Source organism: Toxorhynchites rutilus, chromosome 2 (genome assembly GCF_029784135.1).
Source record: "Toxorhynchites rutilus septentrionalis strain SRP chromosome 2, ASM2978413v1, whole genome shotgun sequence".
NCBI classification, from domain to species: domain Eukaryota; kingdom Metazoa; phylum Arthropoda; class Insecta; order Diptera; family Culicidae; genus Toxorhynchites; species Toxorhynchites rutilus.
The window spans coordinates 64734489-64758512 of record NC_073745.1 but is presented as its reverse complement, the minus strand read 5'-3'; the positions used below and the strand labels follow the sequence as shown (position 1 = coordinate 64758512).

At 38.7% G+C, this 24024-nt stretch overlaps 1 long non-coding RNA gene across 6 annotated transcripts; it reads left to right on the top strand.

The window, feature by feature from the left end:
- Positions 1 to 210: 210 nt before the first annotated feature.
- Positions 211 to 2616, top strand: LOC129767971 (uncharacterized). 6 transcript variants are annotated; one of them, XR_008741604.1, is made up of 5 exons: positions 211 to 297; positions 466 to 526; positions 593 to 1724; positions 1810 to 2202; positions 2372 to 2616. It is a non-coding gene; the product is annotated as an uncharacterized LOC129767971 (long non-coding RNA). The 6 variants fall into 6 exon arrangements; XR_008741608.1 differs by lacking the exon at positions 211 to 297 and having other exon boundaries at positions 305 to 526; positions 593 to 933; positions 991 to 1724; XR_008741605.1 differs by lacking the exon at positions 211 to 297 and having other exon boundaries at positions 305 to 526; positions 593 to 1230; positions 1288 to 1724.
- Positions 2617 to 24024: the final 21408 nt, after the last annotated feature.

Genomic DNA, 24024 nt, shown 5'->3' with positions numbered 1-24024 from the left:
CCAAACCAATATAACTCAATGTGGTTGTTTACTTTCACTATTGCATACAATTCGTACGCGATCACTTTTCTGCATCCAGTGTCACCGCCAACTTAGGGGAGCGGTATATGAAAACAGTACGGAAGCAGAAAGGGAATTATTTGCCTGTAGCGTGAAAGAGACTGTTCACGAGCGAGCTTCGGCACTAGCGTATTGTGTTTTGTTTACAAACAAAACACAGTAGACTTCCAATATGACTGAAGAGTAGTTTTAGCAAGTTGGCCTACCTTAGGATATACTTCTACACTGGAGACAAACGTTAGTAGTAAATGAAGCTACCAAATCTTTAGTAATTGAAACATTGGTAAAATGTACATATTACCAAAATCCGGTAAAACTGATGTCAGATGTAATGTACATCTCTACCAGAGATTCGTACATTTTACTTTATTTACCATTTGTAACCTTCAATGTGTTCATTCCTAGCAACTGTGAAGTGCGCACTTTGTGATCGCCATTTGTTTTGTGGAAGCGAAGCAATTTGGAGGTAAGCATTTGTTTTTGTTATGTTTCCGTTCTAATCTAATGTTTTCTCTATGTTGGTAAATTCTAGATGTTTCCAAGTATACCCATTTTGGACGACGTTTTTCCTATTCTATCACTGAATGCTTCCAATTTGCGATCAGTCGTAAACGAACATTTTACAACAGCCATGATTCGATGCTAATATTTTGGCTACAAACTAAGGAAAGGAAGAACAGCATGCATCGATGACTCTCTAGGAAAACCGTCGTGATTCGTTTTTTCTACAAACTAATAACCTATGCATGATAATGATGTATCAGGATGATTCAATCAACTGTTTTTCTCAACCGGAGGAAGACATGGAGCATGAAGAACGTCAGAACCGACTACGTGCTCTGTGCAATCGTGAGGATCTGTTCCAGGAGAAGAGTGTGTTGAATTTGATACTGGAAAGCATCGACAAAATCAACGTCATATCGTCACTAGGTTTCATGGTTTCCTCCTGGCTAATGATGAAAAAGTTGTGAGTTGATCTCCGGGTATCTGTTCCAACTACTAGCGGTTGTCATCAAGGAAAACTCAGTTTGCTAACTCAAATCATTTTAATTGGCTCATCTCCCATCTTGGAACGCAAGCATCCCGTAAGGACTCCGGATCCTTCGTAAATATCTCGCCTCTCGAGTACCATAATCGTGCTCCGAAGATTTTGTATGTGTTGTGTTGACTGTGTGTTGGTAATAGTCGGTATTCCTGCTATCCTCGTTCATCGTGTTTGTTTTACAGATTTTAATCTAACTGGAATGTTTTTTTTCCGGTGAGGAGCTGCTCGTCGAAGCTAAGTTGTCAATTTTGTTTTGGTTTCCGCGTTTCGGTCTGCGATATTGAACCCTAAGATGGAAGAATTCGTCGATCTGCTAGTCGAGAGCACTTACAACTTGTGAGATCACTCTTTGTCTCACAAGTTGTAAGTGCTAATTCAACAAAGTTAAACGAAGACAACGAAATCCATCGTAGCTCCCATTCAGTTTCGTACAGCATATACGGCTATGGCGCCTATCAGAAAGCTGTCGATCTAGGGATACAACTTGGACCAACCAACTGGTGAGACGAATGAGCCCCTTGTGGCGGAAGCGTTCACACAGAACTTCGCAACCATCAGAACATACCTAGCGGAGAAGACGTATGCTGTTACGTCAAGAAAGACATACTTTTAGTTTGAGGTACGGACTGTGGGCCTGATGAGGGTTTGTAAAAGTAGTTTTTTGTTAACAATCTGTTTGAATAAGTTTTTTTTTGTTTCAACAGGACTGCAATTCCGAAACGATGCTGGGGAATAATGATCCATCGTGTGCTTTTGATGGCTACAATATAAGCATCAAATCCGATTATTCAATACGACCAATCACTACCCCTCAATCCAATGTAGTCGTTTTGTTACAAGAAAATGCCTAGTGAAGACACACTTCCACTGCCTCATCATAAGCAAAACACATAGATAGTTGTCGGAAAATCTAGATTGAATTTCAAATGTAAGTTCATATGAACCCTTCTTCGAACTCTGAGGCATTTCAGAGCATCACAATTAAATGGACGCGCGAATAGGCACGCAAACTACACCTGCGCAGGGTCAAAGATTTCGGTAGTCGATATCTGGTCGGAGACGTAATCTTTTCCTTCGTAAATATCCACGACAAGATCGTAAGTAGGCACAATCTTCCGAATACCGGAGCTTCTTATTGTACATTTTTTATTACTTTTCTTCATACTTGTGTTCATGGAACTGTTCGGTCGTAGTCACATCTCTCTGTAAATCCTAAATTTATATTTTTAATACCATTAACATATCAATATTTCTTTTCTTTTTAAGGGCACGAGAGAAATAAATACAAACTAAGAGTACTGGGTACCGGTGTCATCGACTGCCTGCTAATCACCACCTCATTCCCTAGAGGCAGCGATGCAGTGGAAGAGGAGTTATTGCGACGAGAATTATTGTTGTTTTTATATATTACAATGTTTTTTTTATTGTAGAACTATTTAAATTGTATATAGAATAAGTTGTTAGTGAAATATTATATAACAATAACATGTTATCAAACACAGGATTTTAAATAAAACAAAAAGTAAAAAATATTATTTTAACCCTGATGATTATCTCCTACAAATGAGAAACAACATTTCTACTGATATCGTTCCAAAGGTAAGTCAACAAACGCTTTTATTGAACCGACGAATCACCTTCATTGAGCTGATATTGATCCAACACTGGACCAGTAGTACAGTCCGGATCGTAGTTTCGTTTGACATATAAGCCTACCAATCTGTTTTCGTAGAATGTAACAATGATTAGTAGGGTAGAAAATCACTCGGAAATTGGTAAGGGGCTGTCCAAATACCACGTGGACAATTTTAGGTGGGGTAGGGGGTATGAAAATGTCCACGCTTGTCCACGGAGAGGGGGGAGGGGGTATAGACTATGTCCACGTGGACACGAAAAATAAATATTTTTTCAAATATAATCACCGATACATTCTAAATTAAATAAAAACTGATCCAAGAATTCAAGAATTTTAAAACTTTTCGCCCATCCTGAGTACTCCGTATTTATCAATAAACGCTGCCTGAGAGTGCATATATTTTTACGAATATCATTGAACTTCTCCACTGAAATCTATATTCTGAAAATAACTCATGTAAACTGTGAGCGACAGAGCTAATTTGTATGATCCTATAATTTTATAGTTGCGGCCTGTGCATAGACATAGCTAAAACCTAAAAAAAATAAACCATTCCATAATGGTTAAGTTTTCATAATATTACACATATGTTTTTTTCATCAAATATAATTCTAAAAAATAATTCTCTATAAATTTTGTTCTATCTCGAGAACAGTTAGTCTTAGGACAATAATGTCTGAATAATTTTTCATGCAGAATTTTGTGTAAAATTATTTTCTCGCATTACAGGCAAACCTGTTTTTGCGCGGTCCCTTTTTGCGTGATTCCACGTTTATGCGACTCTTTTTGTGCGATTTTATTATGACATCGGGTCTTGAATCACACAAACTAATCGCACAAATAATACTATCGCACCTAACAGTCACACAAATGAGAAATCGCTTAAAAAGCAACCGTACAAAAACAGGTTTTCCTGTATTTTTCTCGAAAAGGCTGAATTTTTCAAAGTATTGGAATTCCGTCAATTTCTAGGAATTAATATTTACATTTGCGTGAAATGATCCATGCACCACTAGTCGTCAAAATTGAATCAGTTGACCCAGTATTTTATTTTTTTCCGAAAATTTCGCATATAATGCCGTTGTAAAACATTTGAATTGATGGATTGAAGTAGCTTTTAGAAGATAAAAAATACTTAAAATTTGTCGTTTTTCAAGGGTTTTCATATTTTTTTATAAATATTATAAAAATAAACTTGATTGTTTCTATCAACAAAATTAAAGCTCTCCAACCCTTCTACAATTCCTTCCTCGACACTACAATGTTATTCCTATTGTTATCTTTTACTACTTAAAATGTTCCACAACAGAAAATTTTCTCATCTTTCAAATGAATGCAATTAAATTCTTCTAAGTAGCGTAATTTTGAATTGAGGTCAATTTAGACCAAAAAATTAGTCTCAAGAGAAATTCAACTTTCACAGTTGAAATTTGAGCTTAATTTCATAGTTGGGAATCAATGTATCATAAGTTGTCTGATGTCATTTTTCCCCGCATGCACTTTGAAAGTCATCTAGACACTCAATGCAGAATGGCATTTGAAAAATAATAAAATATTTTAAAACGCCTTCAATACCCTCTGAAAATTCTCCGAACTATGGCGAAAAGGTTTTGACCAAGGCGTTTATATTAATGTATAACAGGTGAAGCAACATATATATAGAGGTGCCTTGGTTTTGACTTGCGCTACCGACTAAAGTGCGATTCACATTCAACATCCACGTCACGTTCACGTTTCGTCACGTCATATTGCGTCAATTATTCTCCCATGCAATTCTTATGAAAGCATTCACATACATCGGCAACGGAAAATTCGACTTGCCGTTGCTGGTGTATGTGAATGATTCCATAAGAATTGCATGGATGAATAATTGACGTCACGTTGAAGTTCCTTCACGTCATGTTGCGTTAATTATTCTTCCATGCAATTACTATTGAAGCATTCACATTCACCAGCAACGGCAAGTCGAAGTTGCCGTTGCCGATGTATATGAATGTTTGCATAAGAACTGCTTGGAAGAATAATTGACGCAACGTGACGTTTAATGTGAATTATTTCATGTGAATCGCACTTACCACTGTAACACTGTAACAATGCAATTGACAAATGAAACAATGCATTTGTCAAAGCAATAACTGGATCTTGTATAGAACATTTTATAGTTTCCATATTTCCCCTTCGATTTGTTGTGCATTCGTTATGTCATTAAATATTCATAATCCAAAATGGAAGGATAACTTTTCATTCGATTGAGAATATCTCTGTAGTAAAAGGTTCTACTGAAATTCCATATGAATCAAATGAAAGCGAAATACTTAAGTTGACTGGATTATGACCGGCGTCTATGTGATATCAAATTTGGAACTTTGGAATGTGATATCAACAATTTTTTTCGCAAGTGTTTAGAAAATCGTGAACTATACATTTGAAAATGAGTTTAAATCCATTTATTTCTATTCGATTGGAGCTTGCAATTCCAATTAGCAAAGCTCAAGATCAAACTTCGAAGTTGTGTAGTTTATATTCAGATGCGGATTGTTCCTCACCTGGTTAACTTTACATTGCGTGTTTCCGTGTTAGCAAACCAAATAGCCTTTATATCTTCCCTGATAATGGAAAAACAAAAAATATTGTATACTCACAAATGTTTCAAAATTAAACTCACAAGAAACATGTGCTTTGTTATGCCACTCATTTCTCAACCATACAAGAACAATGGGCCACAACAAAGCAGGTACAGGGTACAGTAAGTAAAATTTGAAATAAAAACAACTTAAATTGATTTAAAATGGAATTTAGGCGCAAATCAGTTATTTCCTCAATTATTTTAATTTAAAAAGGAAAAATGTCCACGTGGACAAAGGAGGGCAGGGGTATGAAAATGTCCACGCTTGTCCACGTAGGGGGAGGGGGGAGTCTAAAACCGTGCTTTTTCTGTCCACGTGGTATGTGGACAGCCCCTAACATGTACCAAAAAATTTGTAATAATTACTAATGATTCCTCTCAGTGTAGGCGCCTTGGGCATAATATTCAATCATCCCAGTGGTTTTCACGTGGACGAATTGACATCGAACGTATCACTCACTGACAGTTATCACTCGGACGCACGTCACATCCAAGACGGGTCTATGGTACTAGGTGAGGCCGTTTCGTCACTAACTTGGTTAGTGGAGCGGTATATGAAAACAGTACGGTAGAAAGCAGAAGGGGAATTATTTGCTTGTAGCGTGAAAGAGACAGACTGATCAGGAGCGAGCTTCGGCACTAGCGTATTGTGTTTTGTTTACAAACAAAACACAGTAGACTTCCAAGATGGCTGAAGAGTGGTTTTAGCAAGTTGGCCCACCTTAGGATATACTTCTACGCGCCTTGCGTCACATTTGCTTGCAGTTTCACCAGCTGCTATCTCTTTCATGCTTCCATTTCATTATTGCATTCTGTCCCACCACTGATGGTGTTGGTTACATCGCGCTATCCGTACACGTTTACAACGCACGCTGGTGTTTGTGTTTTCTTGTACTTTCAGCCCAATTTTCGACAGCGCTCACGCAAGAGAGGGACCGAGCGAACGAGCAAAAAGGTTGTATGATGTAAAACAAAATGTCTACTGCTGGTGGTGTTGCTGTCGAAAGCTGATTTCGTGTGACCGAAGACGACGGTGGCGAGAGTGTGTGTACCACAGTCATCTCTCTATCTCTGTGTAGGCTTCTGGCTGAAGGCAGAAGCAAGCGGGCCATACTCACAAGTTGTCGGCTATACTCCGTTTCGGGAAGAAGAAAAGTTAGTTTGGTGCGTTGGATCTTTTTTTTTCCTTCCTTGCGGGCGAGCAAAAGTGGACGACTGCTTTTCTCGTGTGTGCCTCTTTGCTTTTGCAAACACACCCGGTGGAAAACGCGAGCCATTTGGTTGCGATTTGTGCAGGAAAATTTCAACTCGCGTAGGATTCGCAGCAAAAAATTGTGAACCCATTCCTAACTTCCCTTCTGGATGGAGTGAGCCACCGGAAAAAAGTGAATTAAATTGGTGATAAAAGAGGTTGCCTTTTTTCGCTGGCTGAGGAGTGGAAGGGTAGTGCCGAGAGTGAAGAAAAATAAGAGGAAAAAGTGTGTGTGAGAGTGGAAGCCAAAGGTTTTTTTTCCTTCTACTTGCTGCAACACAGTGTACCAACCACACCAAGAGGAGAAGGAAGAAAACCAGATCGGAAAATAAGGAGAGCGAAAAAAAAAGTTAAAAGTGGTCTTTTTCTAAGTGAAAAGTGTGAACCGATGAAGTAACTGTGGCCTTCGGATTGAGTCTACGGACGGAAGGTGCGGTTCTTGAGTTGAGCGCTGTGAAAATTCTGTGCTGTGTGCCGCAGAGGGCAGAGAAAGTGCGGTGGTAAAGGCCAAAAACCCACAACTTGGCCGCGGTGGCGATTTTCTTGGCCTGCGAGAGAGAGTAAGAGGCACACAACTCGGCGGGGCCCAAATACGGAATAGTGAAGGAAAAAAAATCAATCCGCCAGCCAGCCCCTGTGAGTGTGTGCGTTTGTGTGTATCCAAGAGTGGAAATCTGGTTCCTGGCGGAGCGGAGTGCTGTCTGAAATTAGGATTACTGCAGTGTCAGATTCCGTGGACGAATTGGATTTGATTCCCCCACCCGGGCAAAGGTAGGCTCCTCTATTTTTGATTAGTTGTTTTTCCGTCTCCATAAGGTAAAAACTACGAACCGACTCCTTATCCGACTCGGCTCCGCCGAGACTCGCCTGTGGTGGTCGCGGCGCAAGTGAAGCATGAAAACATGAACCCCATGTATAAGAATGAGGTGAAGAAAATGTAGTTCTTGTGCTATTCTTCTTCGTGATGCGATGAATCGAGGCTACGGCCTGACTCCACCCGATCCCCCTCATGCAAACCCGCGTCCTTTGACCGGGCACAAAACCCTAGAACCCGGTGAAAGTACGTCATCAGTTTGGAAGATGATGATTCGAAGTCGATGCAGTGGGTGAAATCACAATCGCATTCACTTGTTCTTGAGCTAAATCCCGAAGTTTGATGTCAAATCGATAAGGATGGCAAACCAACAAACAAAGAGACGCTCCAACAATATCCCTTTCGTGTATGGGTGGACCAAAAACGGAGCCCCGTGAAGAAGACGGCGACGGGGACGGGGTGGGAAACACGGAGAGCAGGGAAATGTTATTTGCGTGTGTCGACAGTTGGGCTATGCCGCAACAATCTGCATTTTGCTTTGGAGGATGGATTAGCGACATCGCTTTGAACCAATTCCTAGCTCGGAAACGAGCTTTCCGATTTTGTATTCGAATTGCCATCGAACAAAGCCGCCATATGATCACCCCAGAGCAACTGAGAACTGTTGTACGAATGCGAAACCAAAAGGCAATTATTGGATAGTAATTAGTTTTATGAGTCACACGTCTTGAAGTCAGCGTGTTTCACGGATCAATGCATTCGGAGGTGCAGTGATTGCGCAAATTAGGCTACAAGAGGGAGGTGTGTTGTGAGAATCGATGGAAAAAGTAAGTGGTGAGTACCCGAACTCAAGGCGGAGGCGGAACACTTTTCGGAAATATCGACTCATCGCAAGCGAATTCTGAATGTGGGGCTGCCCAAAATTCACCTGATGTGAAAAAATTTAGCTTATCAATATTCTGAATTGAGCCCCGGGCGGAATGATATCAATTGCTGGAAAACCACGTTTCACCAGCTGAAATAGAACTGCATCCAACTTTAGTGATTCTAACCAGTGAGAAATTAACCAGCGTTTACATATGCCTGAATTTATTCTATACAATCTATACATATATACCTCGAAGAAGTGTATCATATATATTCTCACCCGTTTTCATCTATTTTCGGGTGAATAAATTCATCTATAGCAATAGATCTCCCTAATGTAAACCCGCCATTAGCCACTTGGAATCTAGAATCACTTATTTTAAGGTAGTCCCGCTAATGGTCGATTCTGAAATATTTCGAAACCAGTTTGCTATGAAAGTACTTATGCTTCAGTAGTGATAACGTTGAAATGGCAGGTTTCTAGAATCACATCACTTACCGCAGAGAATCCTGATTTTTTTAACCATCCCCACTATCAACTATCCTTTCCATGATAACCGCTAGGGAACCACGCTATAGAGGCGACCCTTCTGGTCTTCGGGCGGCGAATATCATACTAACATTCCTTCCCTTCCCCTGGTGACTGTAAGGACGTGGCCGGCGTCGTTATTGATCATTTAAAGCTCGAATCACCGAAAATTGCACAACGAGAATGATTTGCTGGTGTTCTTCGTGCAATTTGGTTGGTTCAGGTCAATCACGGAGAGCAACTACGAATTGTACAGTCTACCCAAGCTCAAGTAGTGATAACGTTGAAATGGCAGGGTTTCCGCATGCTGACGTTGTCAAAAATATAATTCCAATCAAACTACTGTCCGGAGCAGAGTTGCCAACCATAATTAAAAAAAAAAATCAGGAAGAATGAAAACAAAAATCTGGAGAAATCAGGATAGCTCATATGGGGTTATCCGGGAAGTTAATGCCAATTTTGGGGAAAACAAAAGTCAGTTGTCAGTCAAAACATTATACAGTCAACTCTCCCTTACTCGATGTTCTGTAACTCGATATTTTCCCTAACTCGATGAATTTCATGGCACCTTTGATTTTACATGCATTCTTCTCTCCCTAACTCGATACCTCCCTTACTCGATGTCTCTCTTACTCGATGGGCTTTGTTTCATTTTTCATGGATTTTTACCTCGCTAACTCGATTGATTTTCGCGTACTTGTTTTTGTGCGTTTCTAGCTGTCATTTCAATTGCTCTTGAAAGTGAAGACGAAGTGTTCGTATTATCAAGGATTTTGACGTGGGACTACGTCTAACCGGAGTATATGGGGGGTAAAATGAAAACCTAAACACAGAACATGCAGGAAAAAATGAAAGATTTCGAATGCTTATAGCTCGAACATTTCTAACTGGATCGGAAAGATGTTTGCATCAATTGATAGGGAATATTTCTACGCTTCTATCGCAATTAATAAAATGTTATTTTTCATTAGAGAAACAATTGAATAACTGTAAAATGTTAAGCGTTATCAAAACGCCCTACCTGCCTTGTTTTGATTGGCCCGATTTACGGTTTCCTTGGGGAAATCTGCATTGCAAGTACATGAAAGTTGGGGGTATTTTTGTTCCGACTGAAATGTGTTTTCCTAACACAGACTTCAAATCCATGGAGTGTGGGGAAATTGGCATTCTAAATACATGTAAGTAGTGATCCCCGATTTTTGAAATTAATCGTTCATCAGCTAATCGAATACTTTTCAGCAGTTTGTTATTCGATACGATTAATCGCCCCAAATAATTGATTAATCGTTACACTGAGAGAAATAATTAGTTATACTAATATTTCTCATTTGCTAGAAAGCCATCTGGAATCAAAAAAGTGTTCATTCTGCCTGAAAACTAATCATTATCTTCTACGCTTCCCTAAACTGGTTAAGGAATCTCAATTCGCGGCATTGAACTTCTTTTGCGAGTTTAGGGGAGCGTTAAAGATAATGATTGAATTTCAGGATAAATCTGCAGCGGCCGTACTTTTTTTTTCTCTGGGTTTGGATCGATGAATCGATGTAAATTATTTGTTCGCATCGATTTTTAGTTGCGCAGTATTCGTTCGCTTAATAATCGATTTCTGTAGGAAATATTCGATTAATCGATCAGTCGAACGATTATCAGGGATCACTACATGTAATTCGAGGGCATTTTTGTTCCGACTGAAATGTGTTTGTCTACCAAAGACTTCAAAACAAAGATGCCATCATACCAAACGTAAAAGGATGACAGTCCTAAATTTACTTGTAATGAAGAACATAATCTATCACATTGCATGAATTGACCTTACATGGCATCATACTAACTTTTTACTCACAAAGCAAAAAAAATTTAAAAAAAATTTAAAAAAAATTTAATCAATACAAACATATGATTGCTAAGCTAAGGTAGTCCCACGTCAACCTTGCGATTATATCTTAGATATAACCCACCCATTTTTTTTTTCAAGTATGGAAAACCAGGGAAAACCTTTCAAGCGAACGATTAAAACGCTAACCATAGCGCAACGTTTGAGCATCATCGAGCAGGTCGAAAAGTATGGGCGAAAGGTGTCTGAAGTTGCAAAAGATTTCAGTATTGCACAAAGTACGGTGTCAACACTATTCAAGCAAAAGGAAAAATGGCATCGGATGGGAAAATTGAATGTGGACAAAAAGCGTATAAGGTTGGTTGGGAACGAGAAGCTGGAACGGTCAATGGAAATATTTGTCAATCAAGCCAGAGAGAATAATTTACCTCTCTCAGGTTCTATTCTTCGGGAGAAGGCTTGCGAATTTGCCCAGAAACTGGGAATTCCTAATTTTAAAGGAAGTTCTGGATGGCTAAGTAAATTTTGAAAACGGCAAAAGATGACATTTCGGAAGCTATGTGGCGAGAGTGCCAGTGTAGATCTCAGTGTAACGGACAACTGGATTTCGCAAACCCTACCCAGTATAATCGCCGAGTATGATGCACGTGATATCTACAATGCAGACGAAACAGGACTTTTCTACAAATGTTTGCCAGACAAAACATTTGCATTTCGATCAGAAACTTGCTTGCCACGGAGGAAAATATTCGAAACAACGTCTGACAGTCATGTGTGCAACCAACATGGACGGAAGCGATAAACTACCATTGCTGGTCATTGGAAAGAGTAAAAACCCACGGTGTTTCAAAAAGAAGAAATCATTACCAGTGATATACGAGAGTAACACCAAGGCCTGGATGACCTCTATTCTTTTTGAGAAATGGATTATGCAACTTGACGAAAGATTTTCCAAAGAAAATAGAAAGGTATTGATTCGGGAATTATGTGTAATGGGAATGTATCATACTTATATCTCTTTCTCCTCAAAGGTGGTCATGTTCCTTGATAATTGTACAGCGCACCCAAAATCTCTCCAACCAAAGCTTAAATCGATAAATTTGCAGTTTTTTCCACCAAACTCTACTTCAGTAGTTCAGCCGCTGGACTTGGGCATAATCAAGAACCTGAAACAGTACTATCGCCATGAATTAGTAAAACGAAGACTGCTAGAAATGGAGGATACAACGGTATTTTTTTCCTTTTTACATTCATGTTATTCAGCACTCATACTGTATTCAAATATACTCTAGGACCCTTCAGATATATCGGTATTGGATGCAATTGAATTACTTTCACGCTCTTGGATAAACAAGGTTAAATCTGAGACTGTTCAAAATTGCTTCAGGGAAGCCGGATTTTCCATAAATGATGATGATGATATTCCGCTGGCAGAATTAATGCGTCGTGAGCTTGCTGCTGTCGACAGTGCAGTACCATTCGATTGTTCATCGTCATTTGATGAATATTGCGAAATGGATCAAAACGTGATTTGCTGTGATCTAATGACTGCTACCGATATACTGGAAAGTGTTGAAGAAGCTGAAAAAAACGTTGAAAATAAAGGGTGTGTCACATCAAATTGCTTCACGGAAAAAACGCTGTAGAAATTCGCCCAGTAGACCGATCCTTTTGAAAATTTTAGACAGTAAAATAAAAACTATTAAACAACTTTTGGCATTTTCTTTTTAATCATACTTCGAGTCCAAGCCCGTATGCTCGCACCTTCCTCTTTACCCCGTCCATAAGGTTCTGTACAACGTCAGGTTGTAGTTTTTTTTTTGAACAGAAATCCATTTTCTCTTGAAGTCCGCCTCCGATTTGACAACTTTTGGGTTCTTCCGGAGGGCCTGCTTCATAATCGCCCAATATTTCTCTATTGGGCGAAGCTCCGGCGCGTTGGGCGGGTTCATTTCCTTTGGCACGAAGGTGACCCCGTTGGCTTCGTACCACTCCAACACGTCCTTTGAATAGTGGCACGAAGCGAGATCCGGCTAGAAGATGGTCGGGCCGTCGTGCTGCTTCAATAGTGGTAGTAAGCGCTTCTGTAGGCACTCCTTAAGGTAAACCTGCCCGTTTACCGTGCCGGTCATCACGAAGGGAGCGCTCCGCTTTCCGCAAGAGCAGATCGCTTGCCACACCATGTACTTTTTGGCAAACTTGGATAGTTTCTGCTTGCGAATCTCCTCCTGAACGCTGAATTTGTCCTCTGCGGAGAAGAACAACAGGCCCGGCAGCTGACGAAAGTCCGCTTTGACGTAGGTTTCGTCGTCCATAACCAGGCAATGCAGCTTCGTCAGCGTTTCGGTGTACAGCTTCCGGGCTCGCGTCTTCCCCACCATGTTTTGCCTTTCGTCGCGGTTAGGAGCCTTCTGAACCTTGTATGTACGCAGGCCCTCCCGCTGCTTGGTCCGCTGGACGAATGAACTTGACAAATTCAGCTTATTGGCGACATCCCGGACCGAACTTCTCGGATCACGTCTAAACTGCTTAACTACGCGCTTGTGATCTTTTTCACTGACGGAGCATCCATTTTTGCCGTTCTTCACCTTCTGGTCGATGGTTAGGTTCTCGAAGTATCGTTTTGGTACTCTGCTGACCGTGGATTGGACGATTCCCAGCATCTTACCGATGTCCCGATGTGACAACTCCGGATTCTCGAAATGAGTGTACAAGATTAATTCACGACGCTCTTTTTCGTTCGACGACATTTTTCCAAATTTACGAAAAATTGACAGTGAAGCATGGCCAACATGATCTATACACTCTTATCTGATTATAAAACCAAAGCTGAAGATATAATTCCTAAAAATTAAATTTCTACAGCGTTTTTTCCGTGATGCAATTTGATGTGACACACCCTTTAGTAGTCCTATGGAGTTAGAAGAGGTTCAGGAAGTTCAGCTGATTGTTTTGAAATTACACCTTCGAACGTTAAATCGAACCTAAAGAATATGTCCGAAATATTGCAATCAACTGAAAATGTTCCCGTGAAACTATTTGAACATTTCTTTGCGATTGAACAGTTCCTGCGTGATCGTTACAATTTAGTTTGAATTACATACATAATTAATATTTTATTTGTTAACCTAGTTCCTTTTTCATTTCCAATTCCTTTTTACAATAAAATTGGCCTACTAAACAAACATCCTATGTATTTTAAATTTATATTAAAATTTGAGAAAAGAATGTATAATAGTACATGCGCATTAGTACATATAGGGTAAATGTACTAATGCACAAAAACAAATAAATTATAGTAATATCCTGTATACGCAATGGTACCAATTATAGTAAACCCCATGTACCATAATTGGTTTATTCCTAATTGGGTCATATTTTTAAGCCCTAATATTGGGACACTTACCCTAACATATATTTGCAATTTGTGGCATAAAAAAAATATGAAAAAATGTTCTGTATCTCGATACCTCCCTAACTCGATGGTCCCTTGGATATCGAGTTAGGGAGAGTTGACTGTAATTTAATTTTGTATCCACATTTTCGTTTAACAGGGTGTCGACTATCTTGAAAATCTTTGAAAATCAGGGAATTCAAACAATGTCAGGGAATTTCGTCGCCAATCTGGAAAAATGAAATTTCGCAAATTAGAAAGATTGTATGGATTTGATTAGTTTGACTCTCTGTAGGTTTTAGTATATGTTTTTGCCTGTAGGTGAGCTTAATCCTTCTGAAAGATAAACAGCGCAAAAGTAGATGGCTTTTACGGTCACACTGTTTTTATTGGCATTTGGCATCCGTAACTGCTGTTCAGTTTCAACTCATTCCCTTTCTTTTCTTCGAAAACTATTGATAAATTCATGCTTGAAAATAATTATATCAAAGCCTGGAAACTGTGGTGCTTGGAAATAGTTATGTGTCACAAATCACTCCGCAATGCTGAAAAAGACATAATTGTATTAAGACAGTATTCTAGTCTAAAAATTTGAAAAAAAATCAATTTTTTTCCTCCATATTTCTGTAGTTTAGGCTTTCAAGAATATAACCTATAAAGGACTTATCGAAAATCCTATTATTTACCGAGTTAGATCCATTTAGTGATGCGTTATCTAACGTGGTACGGCCACAACAATGAATTTCATACGCGTTTTTCTCGAAACTAGGTTTTTCAAACTGGCGTACACGATATCTCAAGTTCTACTGAACCAATCCATGTCGAATTTATATGTATACAATCTGCAGGAATCTCTCTATCGCATGAACTTCTAAAAAATTAAACTTTATTAGTTTTTTTTTATTTTAAAAAAATGGGAAACGTAAGAAAAAACGGTTGAAACCGCATTTTGTTTTTCAAAATGCTGCCATTTTGTCAAAAAAAACTGTTTTTGACTTGTCCGAGGTTCATGAGATAGCGGCATCTTTACTGATTCAGAATCTGTTCGTTTTTTTGACGTAGGACTACGTCTAACCGGAAGATATAGGGGGTGAAATGGAAATCTAGGCACTGAACAAGTAGGAAAAAAAGCAAGATTTGCAACGCTTATAACTCGAGCATTCCTCAATAGATCGCAAAGGTTTTTGCATCAATTGATAGGAAATATATCTACGCATCTATCATAACGAATAACATTTCATTTTTCATGAGATAAATAATTGAATAATTGTGAAATATCAAGCATTGTCAAAATGCCCTATGTGCCCATTTTTGATTGGTCCATTTTGTGCTCCTCAAATCGTACCGACCAAAACGGGCAACCAAAGCAGCAGCGGAATACAACGCAGCACGATTGGAAAGGAAAAAGAAAAAGAAATGAACGAAACATTGGTCGCAGTCTCACACATGCGTAATTCTCGAGCCAGCCAGTCAGCTTAAAAATCCCCGCTCCGCTGCCGTAACGATCATTTCTTTGTGTGGACACCGACTGGACAACATCGTTGCTGGACGGGCTGGACGGCGAGGGATCGAGTGCCTTTCTCAAGGCAAGAGGGCGGAGGTGGTAGCGCTGGAGTAGAATAGAGTAGAGTTTTCAAAGGGCCTTTCTCAAGGCTAGAGACGAATGAACTGCAAAAGTTTAAAGTCTCTATAATTCAAGACCTTCCTTCCGTAACGATCATTCTCATTCAAACCGTACACCACATCGGTTCGCATCACAACACATCAACAAACCAACCCAAGCAGCCATGTCTGGACATGGTAAAGGAGGAAAAGTGAAGGGAAAGGCAAAATCCCGCTCGAACCATGTTGATCTGGAGTTCCCCGCAAGGGTAGCTAGGCCGAGCGCGTTAGTACCAGTGCACCAGTCCATCTAGCCGTCGTTATATAGTTTCGGCCGCCGAAGTGATCGAGTTAGCTGGCAAAGCTGCTCGCGACGATAAGAAAACCCGCATTCGGAACAGAACACATTCGGTTCGGTGGACATCAAGACAACAGGCAGTTGCAGCGAGTGGCGAGTGGCAAACGCAATCGCAAAACGGCATCAGGTAGCAGAAGAAAAAAGTTTGTTCTTTATACAAACTGCTTTGGTGGCAAATCCAGAACAAGGCAGCCTCGAGGGCGTTCGATATGGTTTTTTTTCAAAACCGCGAGTACTAAGTTTTCTAAATTGGAACCATTCCATAAAACAAGGCGCTTTTCAGGGCCATTAAACCTTCCAAAAAAGAGTTTAGGAAATACAGTTCAATGCTTTCTAAAAAATTATCCAAAATAATAATAAAACACAAATTGATTTTTTCATAATTTGTTTGCCAGGATCTGATGAGTATGTGAATTTGGCAGTTGTTCTGAGCTTATTGATAGTTGGGGACTTTCCTGATTATTCAATTTTCACCAATTCTTAAATTGTTTCCAGATTGAAAGTACAGTAATTTACAATTAGTTCGACATTTAGCTAATTGGACGGACATGTAATGCGACATATTTAGTTGGACATTTTGGTAAACATAGAGTGCATGTTCTGAATTATGACTCCACATTGAAAGTCGACACTGTACCACTGTCATCGCAAATGTTCAATTACAGGTTAAAATCGCCTTCAATGCGACACTGAGTGGTACTTCGGCACGTCGCATTAAATATAATTTACTGTACAACATGTCACGAGCTGGATGGGAAGAAATTTTCCAATTGTGAAAGCAATGGCGAGTGGTAAACGCAATCGCTAAACAGGAAGGTTTAGCCAAACAAGATGGGGATATCGAGTGATAACAAATCATTAAACCTTTCAGATTAAAGATAATGTTGTGATCCTGAAAAGGACCATTTTTAGCCTGCATGTGAATCCAACGAGCGAACAAATCCTAATGAATGTATTTTTTTGCCATCGCTCCCTTTTAACGCTCATTCGTTCGTCTCGTTGGACTCGCCCCTCTGGCTGAGTCTGCTGATTTGTCTCTATCCTGTGAGTGTGTACCGCTAGAGTATAAAACACGCGGACCCCAAAAAAATTACTTATTTTATTTCAAACCGTAAACCCGTGTGGTTGTACGGCATCGGCATCGTGGACGTAACAAAGGAGGACAAGTTAAGGGAAAGGGAAAGGCAAAGTCTCACTCGAACCGTGCAGGTCTCCAGTTGTCGCATTCACTGATTGCTCCGCAAGGGTAACTAGGCCGAACGGATTGGTGCCGGAGCACCAGTATACCTAACAGCGATTATAGAGTTTCGGCCGTCGGAGTGCTCGAGTTGGCTTGCAAAGCTGCTCACGACAATCAGAAAACCCGCATCAAGAACAGAGCAGCTTCGGTTCGGCGCTCATCAAGGCAACAATTAGTTTCAGTGAGTGGCAAAGTATTTCTCCGGCACGTCGCATTAAATGTAATTTACTGAACAACATGTCACAAGCTGGATGGGAAGAAATTTACCAACTGTGAAAGCTGTGGCGAGTGGCAAACGCAATAGCTAAACAGGAAGGTTTAACCGAACAAGATGGGAATATCGAGTGATAACAAAAATACAACACCAAAGGTTCTTTTCAGAACCATCAATATATTCATAAAGAGTAAACAGTAAACTAATCCATTTTTCAGGTAGATAGGTAGGTATTCACGTAGGAGAAGAAAATAACACAATATATTTAAAATATATATTTAACAAAAGCTGTCCCCTTTGTATAGTCCTACGTCACTCCGGTTATGTCCCCGACATTACCCACCCGTCTTTTTTGTTTCAGATAACCAGAAGCGCTGGAATCGTGTACGCTATGACACAACTTTTTTGACGTAGGACTACGTATTTCATTTCTATACCGGGGTGTAAAATCAAAGTTTCGAAAACGAAAGCGTTACGCCGGAGACCGAGATTTTGAGTGTTAGTAGCTCCTAAACAACTGAACGAAATGGTATGATAAACACTTCATTCGAAAGATAAAATGTCTACGCGTTCTATACTTGTTACTTTCTGATCCAAAAACTTGTTTCAATAGTCTTAAATTTGCTTTCAAAATAGGCTATTGAAATCACCAATCGGTATATAAGCGAGCGCCGCTCGGAAATCCACTCAGTTCTAATTGAACAGCGATTGGAGCATGTTGTCGCTGTTGTTGTGAAGCTAATTTCGTTTATCATGAAAGCGCTGATGAACGGTGTCACCAAGAGCCTGTTTGTGCACCTTAGGCCAGAAGGGAATCCATCAGGAGGAGAGTGATGCCACAAACGGTTCCCCGGGAAGATCTCGAAGCAGCCGCTACACACACACACACACATACACGCGCGGAATTCTTTCCGTTTGGATGCCATTCAGAAAGATCCGGAAAATAATCTGCCAGTTCCTCTAGGAATTTAAAAATACATTCATGTGAAAGAGTTTATTTGAATGTTTTCTATCCATGTAACACTGTGACCAAATATGTTTCAATCAAGTGCTATTAACAGATGGTTATCGAGTTAGCATTAACCACTGGTGGGCTTCCAGTATCGAGGAAAATGTGGAAATATCTAATCGTTACTGAAAATAATCTGCCAGTTCCTCTGGGAATTTAAAATTACATTCATATGAAAGAGTTTATTTTAATGTTTTCTATCCATGTAACACTGTGACCAAATACATTAGGTTTTGTGATTTTTCAATCAATCGCAATCAACAGGATAGCTTCTGAAGATTATTCTTCCCCATCAGTAGGATATTTCCGTATCCAATATTGGATGCATAAAACCTTGTGCCTCCAACGTAACGCTCTCGTTTTCGAAGTTCTCCAAATATTCATTCATTCAGAATGAATTCAGATTCAACTTCAAACAAATGATCTCTAAATCAACGATAGTCCTACGTCACCCTTGCGGTTATACCATAGATATAACCCACTTCCTGTTTTTGAACCCTCTCAGTTCATCAGCTCTTAACTATTCTAGTTATGATTTTTTTCTCCGTTCAATTTTTGTTTTATTTTTAAAAGATAGATGAACACATAATGATATAATGGATTATAAAAATATTCTTTGTTTCATTTTTGCGGAGCTCGAAAAAACGTCCGAAATTCGTGTCTCTACACTAGAATACCCCCTAAAGAAGAATATTTAATGACTGTCAGAAAACTAAGAAGGTCTAACTAGGTCGTGATAAAATATGCTGACGATGTTTGGCTCGATGAAACTTTGTAAGCTATACATTGCCGTTGGTTTCGACGAGTCGTTGAACAAAATTACAAAGAGGCTACAAATAGATATTTTAGACTGTTCATCAAAGGATTGATGGATTCCGACAAATTCCGATAAAAAATTGGAGGGAAATCGATTCAAGAAGCTTTTGACTATTGACTATTTTGATATTTGACGGATTTTGGACGCATCAGTTGAGCTCCAGCAGACTTATCACTGAAACAATATTGCTAGCAACACAAATCAATTGGCTCACTATGATCCGGAAAATGAACGCCTAGAGCATTTTTGGAGAGGAAAGGTTTACGGAACTGTTTACCAAAAATGGTCTTCTGTCTCTCTCGTTTGGGAACCCCAACGTTGAGAGGGCTTTTCCATTAATTCGAATGTCTTTATGAAAACATATGGAAGGAAACGGTTGTGTTATGCGACAAGTTTATGAAGGGTAGCATCTATAAAAATGTTGAGCTAGTTACTTTGTAATTCAATTTCCCGCCGAACGTTCTACATTTTTTTTAAAAATTGCTTGGTAGTAGCTCGTTATATAGAACTAGCTGACCCGGCAAACTTCGTCCCGCCCAGAATTTGTGTTTTGTTATCAATACCTTCAAACATCCACATTTTCTTATTATGAGCAAGTTCATGGGACAATCGCAGAACTGTTCATTGATTGATCTTCTAATCGACTTCTAATGATTTCTAACAAAACTCATCATTACAATATCAGATTATTTTTGGACACAATTCTCGTTCAAGATTTTTCAACCACTTGCAAATAATATGTTTCTCCGTTACATGAAATAAATGTTTTATACAGAAAATATGATAGAATAAAGAGAGCCCTAAATCGTTAAATTCCTTCCTCGTCGTTTCTCTCTCATTAAAGATGTAATTTTTAATGTGTTTAATAAAAAAAATAAAAATAATATTAATTTTATCCCAAAAGTTCACATTGAACTTGATTGTTTCTATTAATCAAATTAACCCAAACCACGCTACAATTGGTTCTTTGACACCCAACTTCTATCTTACTTAGCGTCGCTGCAAAATCGATATAAAAAATTCCTGGTGAAAATTCAAGCAAAATCTTCAAAAATCACGATTTTTATCCCACTGTACATATAAATTACACTTAAATTACACCATAATGTTCAAAGGTTACATTTTTCCTTTTTCAAGTCTTTTTGAAATGTAAAAAAAAAAAATTTTTTTCAAATTGGATATAATTGAGTCCAAAATTGTATATAATCCAATCACATATACCCTTGAGTCTGAGTATACCCTTGTCCGCCCTGTACTATCATTTCCGATCGTATTGTGAGATTTCATGGCCTTTCGCTCAATACCCGTATCGTATGGATTTTGCACATTTTTGTCATTTAATACTATTATCATCAAACCGGAAGTCGAAACGAGATCATATTCTATATTATGGAATCTACATTCAATAATTATTGACAAATCATAGAAATGAAGCATACATTTCTGTATAACTCAAGAACTAATCAAGCAAATGGAACCAAATTTGACATATCGAGATTGTAGGGGGCAATAAATGTTTCTATGGTGGTTTGACACTCCTCTCCCCTCTCTGAAGGAGGGGGGTTGCATAACTCAAGAACTGTGCAAAAAAATGAATAATTATGAGTACTAGGAATTGTCTAGTACAAGGTAACTTTAAAGGGTCGATTAGAAGATCAATCAATGAACAGCGATTGGACCCATGAACGTGCGCTTGGTAAGAAAACGTGAATGTTCGAAGGTATTGATAACAAAAAAATAAATTTTGAGCGGGACGAAGTTTGCCAGGTCAGTGTAGATTTTGCCTACAAGGATCCTCTTAAGATTTTTAACAATATTCAAGTCTGGAAAATAAGTTTTAATCTATTGCTTAGTTTCCGATTTTGAGGTATTCGAAGCTGTTTCAGCTATTTCCCGTTTATCCCGGTCAGAGAGCTTCAATTTACGTGCAGCTCTCTCATTCTTACCGTGTTCTTGAGAACTCGCTAAAAACCGGGCGGGATCCGTCCAATCCATCATCCATATCAACATTTTCTTGGTGAAATGCAACAATTTGTCTTTCGTCTCTCTCCGTGAGCACTTTTCCTTTCGGCATTTTCCCGATCTATTGATCAGAACAACTAAAACAACGGAAAATGTAACTGGTTTTATAGAAACTTGACACTTGAAAAATACAAAAACATTCGTTTTCGCTCAGCGCTTGCACACACACACATATCTACAGACTTTTTTTTATTTTTCTCAACATTGAAATCAGTTTAGCAAACATGAAAAACGAACTGATTTTATTTACAGATATAAGTTCAAAAAATTGCAATGTCCAAAAAAGCCAATACTCAGTCATGTCCGCCACAGAGCCGATACGGTCCCGACGAGGCACTTGCAGCCAAGTGGTCCACCAGAGCACAAGTCCAACCGCCAGCCTTGTTTTGGATTGACTATGAATACCCTCATTCAGAGAAATCGAGAAAATTTCCTTTACGAAAAATTCCTAGACCGGCACTTAAAAAAACTTTCAATTTAATATTCTTTATATCTGTGTCCCGCGCGCGACGCTCAAACTTTTGTAGGCTACTTTTATTTTTTTTTAACTAATACAACTATAAGAACGACAAAATAAAAATAAAAATAGTCCATCATCACCAAGATCATGACAGACATAATAGAGATCAATACAAATTTAAAAAAAAGATAATTTAAAAAAAAATTAATAATCTACATAATATAATCCGTTCAAAAAAAAACTTCGTCAGATTAATTGAAAATGATGAAAACAAACTGCAAAAAATTGTCCACATTAAATTATCCGATCATATAAAACTTCGTCAGTAAAGATCTTCGTCATAAAAATAAACAAAAACTCGTTCAGCTGTTAAGAAAACACAGCTTTTACATGTGAAATACAGTGCCTCTTAAATTCTGTAAGTGTTGTTGCGCATTTAATATGTCTTGGCATCGAGTTGAACACATTTATTCCTTTGAAGTACAACGAATTTTGTGAAGCACATGACAAGAAATTAGGTGTTCTTAATTCATTCGCGTTTCTAGTGTTATATCTATGGAAATCACTTCCTCTTTCAACTCGATCACACAAATATCGAGGCAGCAAACCGTTAATTACTTTAAAAATGAACACCATAGTTAAATAAACAATTCTTTGCTTCACGGATAACCATTGCAGAGCGTCCAACATTAAAGATGAGGAAGTGAATCTGTTACATTTTAGTATCAACCGCATTATTTTGTTTTGCAAGCGCTGTAATCTCGATATTTGTGTGTCATTGGCTGAAAATAAAATGGAAGAGCAAAAGTCTGAATGAGGAGAGATGATTGATCTGTATAGCTGTATTTCGCTGCAAATAGTTAAATCGTTTTTCAATCGACATAAGATTCCATACTTCTTGGCAATTTTCTTGATGACATTGTCAATGTGAGTGTTGAACTTGAGTTTGTCATCAATAATCACGCCAAGATATTTAATGTCCCGAACTCGATCAATAGTCTCATTATCAATAACGAAGGAGACGTTTTCATTTAAACGATTTCGCGAGATTACCATATATTTAGTTTTACTTATGTTCAATTTCAATTGCTTATACTTGAACCATCTACTTAAAGAATGTAAATCTCCATTCAAATGTAAAGCGACCTGATCTAAATCATTAGCTGCAATGAATAACACAGTATCATCTGCAAAAAGATTGATATCACAAAATCGTAAAACTCTTCGCATGTCATTGATATACATAATAAATAAAAGGGGCCCTAATACACTTCCCTGAGGTACTCCAAGATTATTCCCTAGGGGATTCGAAATTGAATCATTAAAAATAGTCCGTTGAGTTCTGTCATTTAAATAGCTTTAGAACCATTTATATGCAGTACTCGTAAATCCAAAGCGCTTAATCGTGTTCAACAACAAGGGCCTAGAAATTGTTTCGAAAGCGCGTTTTAGATCCAAAAAAACAGCAATGATATTCTCTTTGCACTCTAGTTTCTCTTTCCATTTTGCTAATACCAAGCTCAATGCGGTTTCACAGGAATGACCTTCCCGAAATCCCGATTGTTCTGGTATTAGCAAAGCATTGCAATTTAAATATTCCAGCAGCTGGCCTTTAACGACTACTTCTAATATTTTCTCTAGCGTGTGCAACACATTGATGGGACGAAACTCTTCGGCTTTAATCGTTCCAGCAACCTTTTGAATTGGAACTATTAAAGATTCCTTCCACACCTTAGGCACATGCTATAGCCTGTTCAGACTGTTCAAGTGTGCCATTAAAAGTTATGGACCGCGGTTTGCTATTACTAGGTTTTAATAAAGATTTCAAAATTTTCCATAACTTCTTGCTGTTGCTTTGATGTAGACCAATCTTCCTCTGAATATATTCACAACGAGTTTTCTTGATCGATTGTGAATATATATTGCGCGCGTTTGTGTACATATTCCAATGATTTCCATCATTTGTTCTACAAAATTTCCTATACCATCTGTCTGTCTCACGTTTAAGGCGTAAAAGATCCAAATTGTACCAGTTGTTCGAGTTTTTCATAGGAACAAATTGTTGCGTAACAAGCCGATTTGTACACTTTTCCAAGGTATTAGTTAGAACAGCAGATGCTTCATCTAAATTATCGACCTCGAATGGAAAATCCAGGCTTCTCACTACGAGATTCGAAACAGCATGCTTCAAATATTTCCTCCAGCACTTTAATTTCACAACATCTTCGTTTACCACGAGATTATC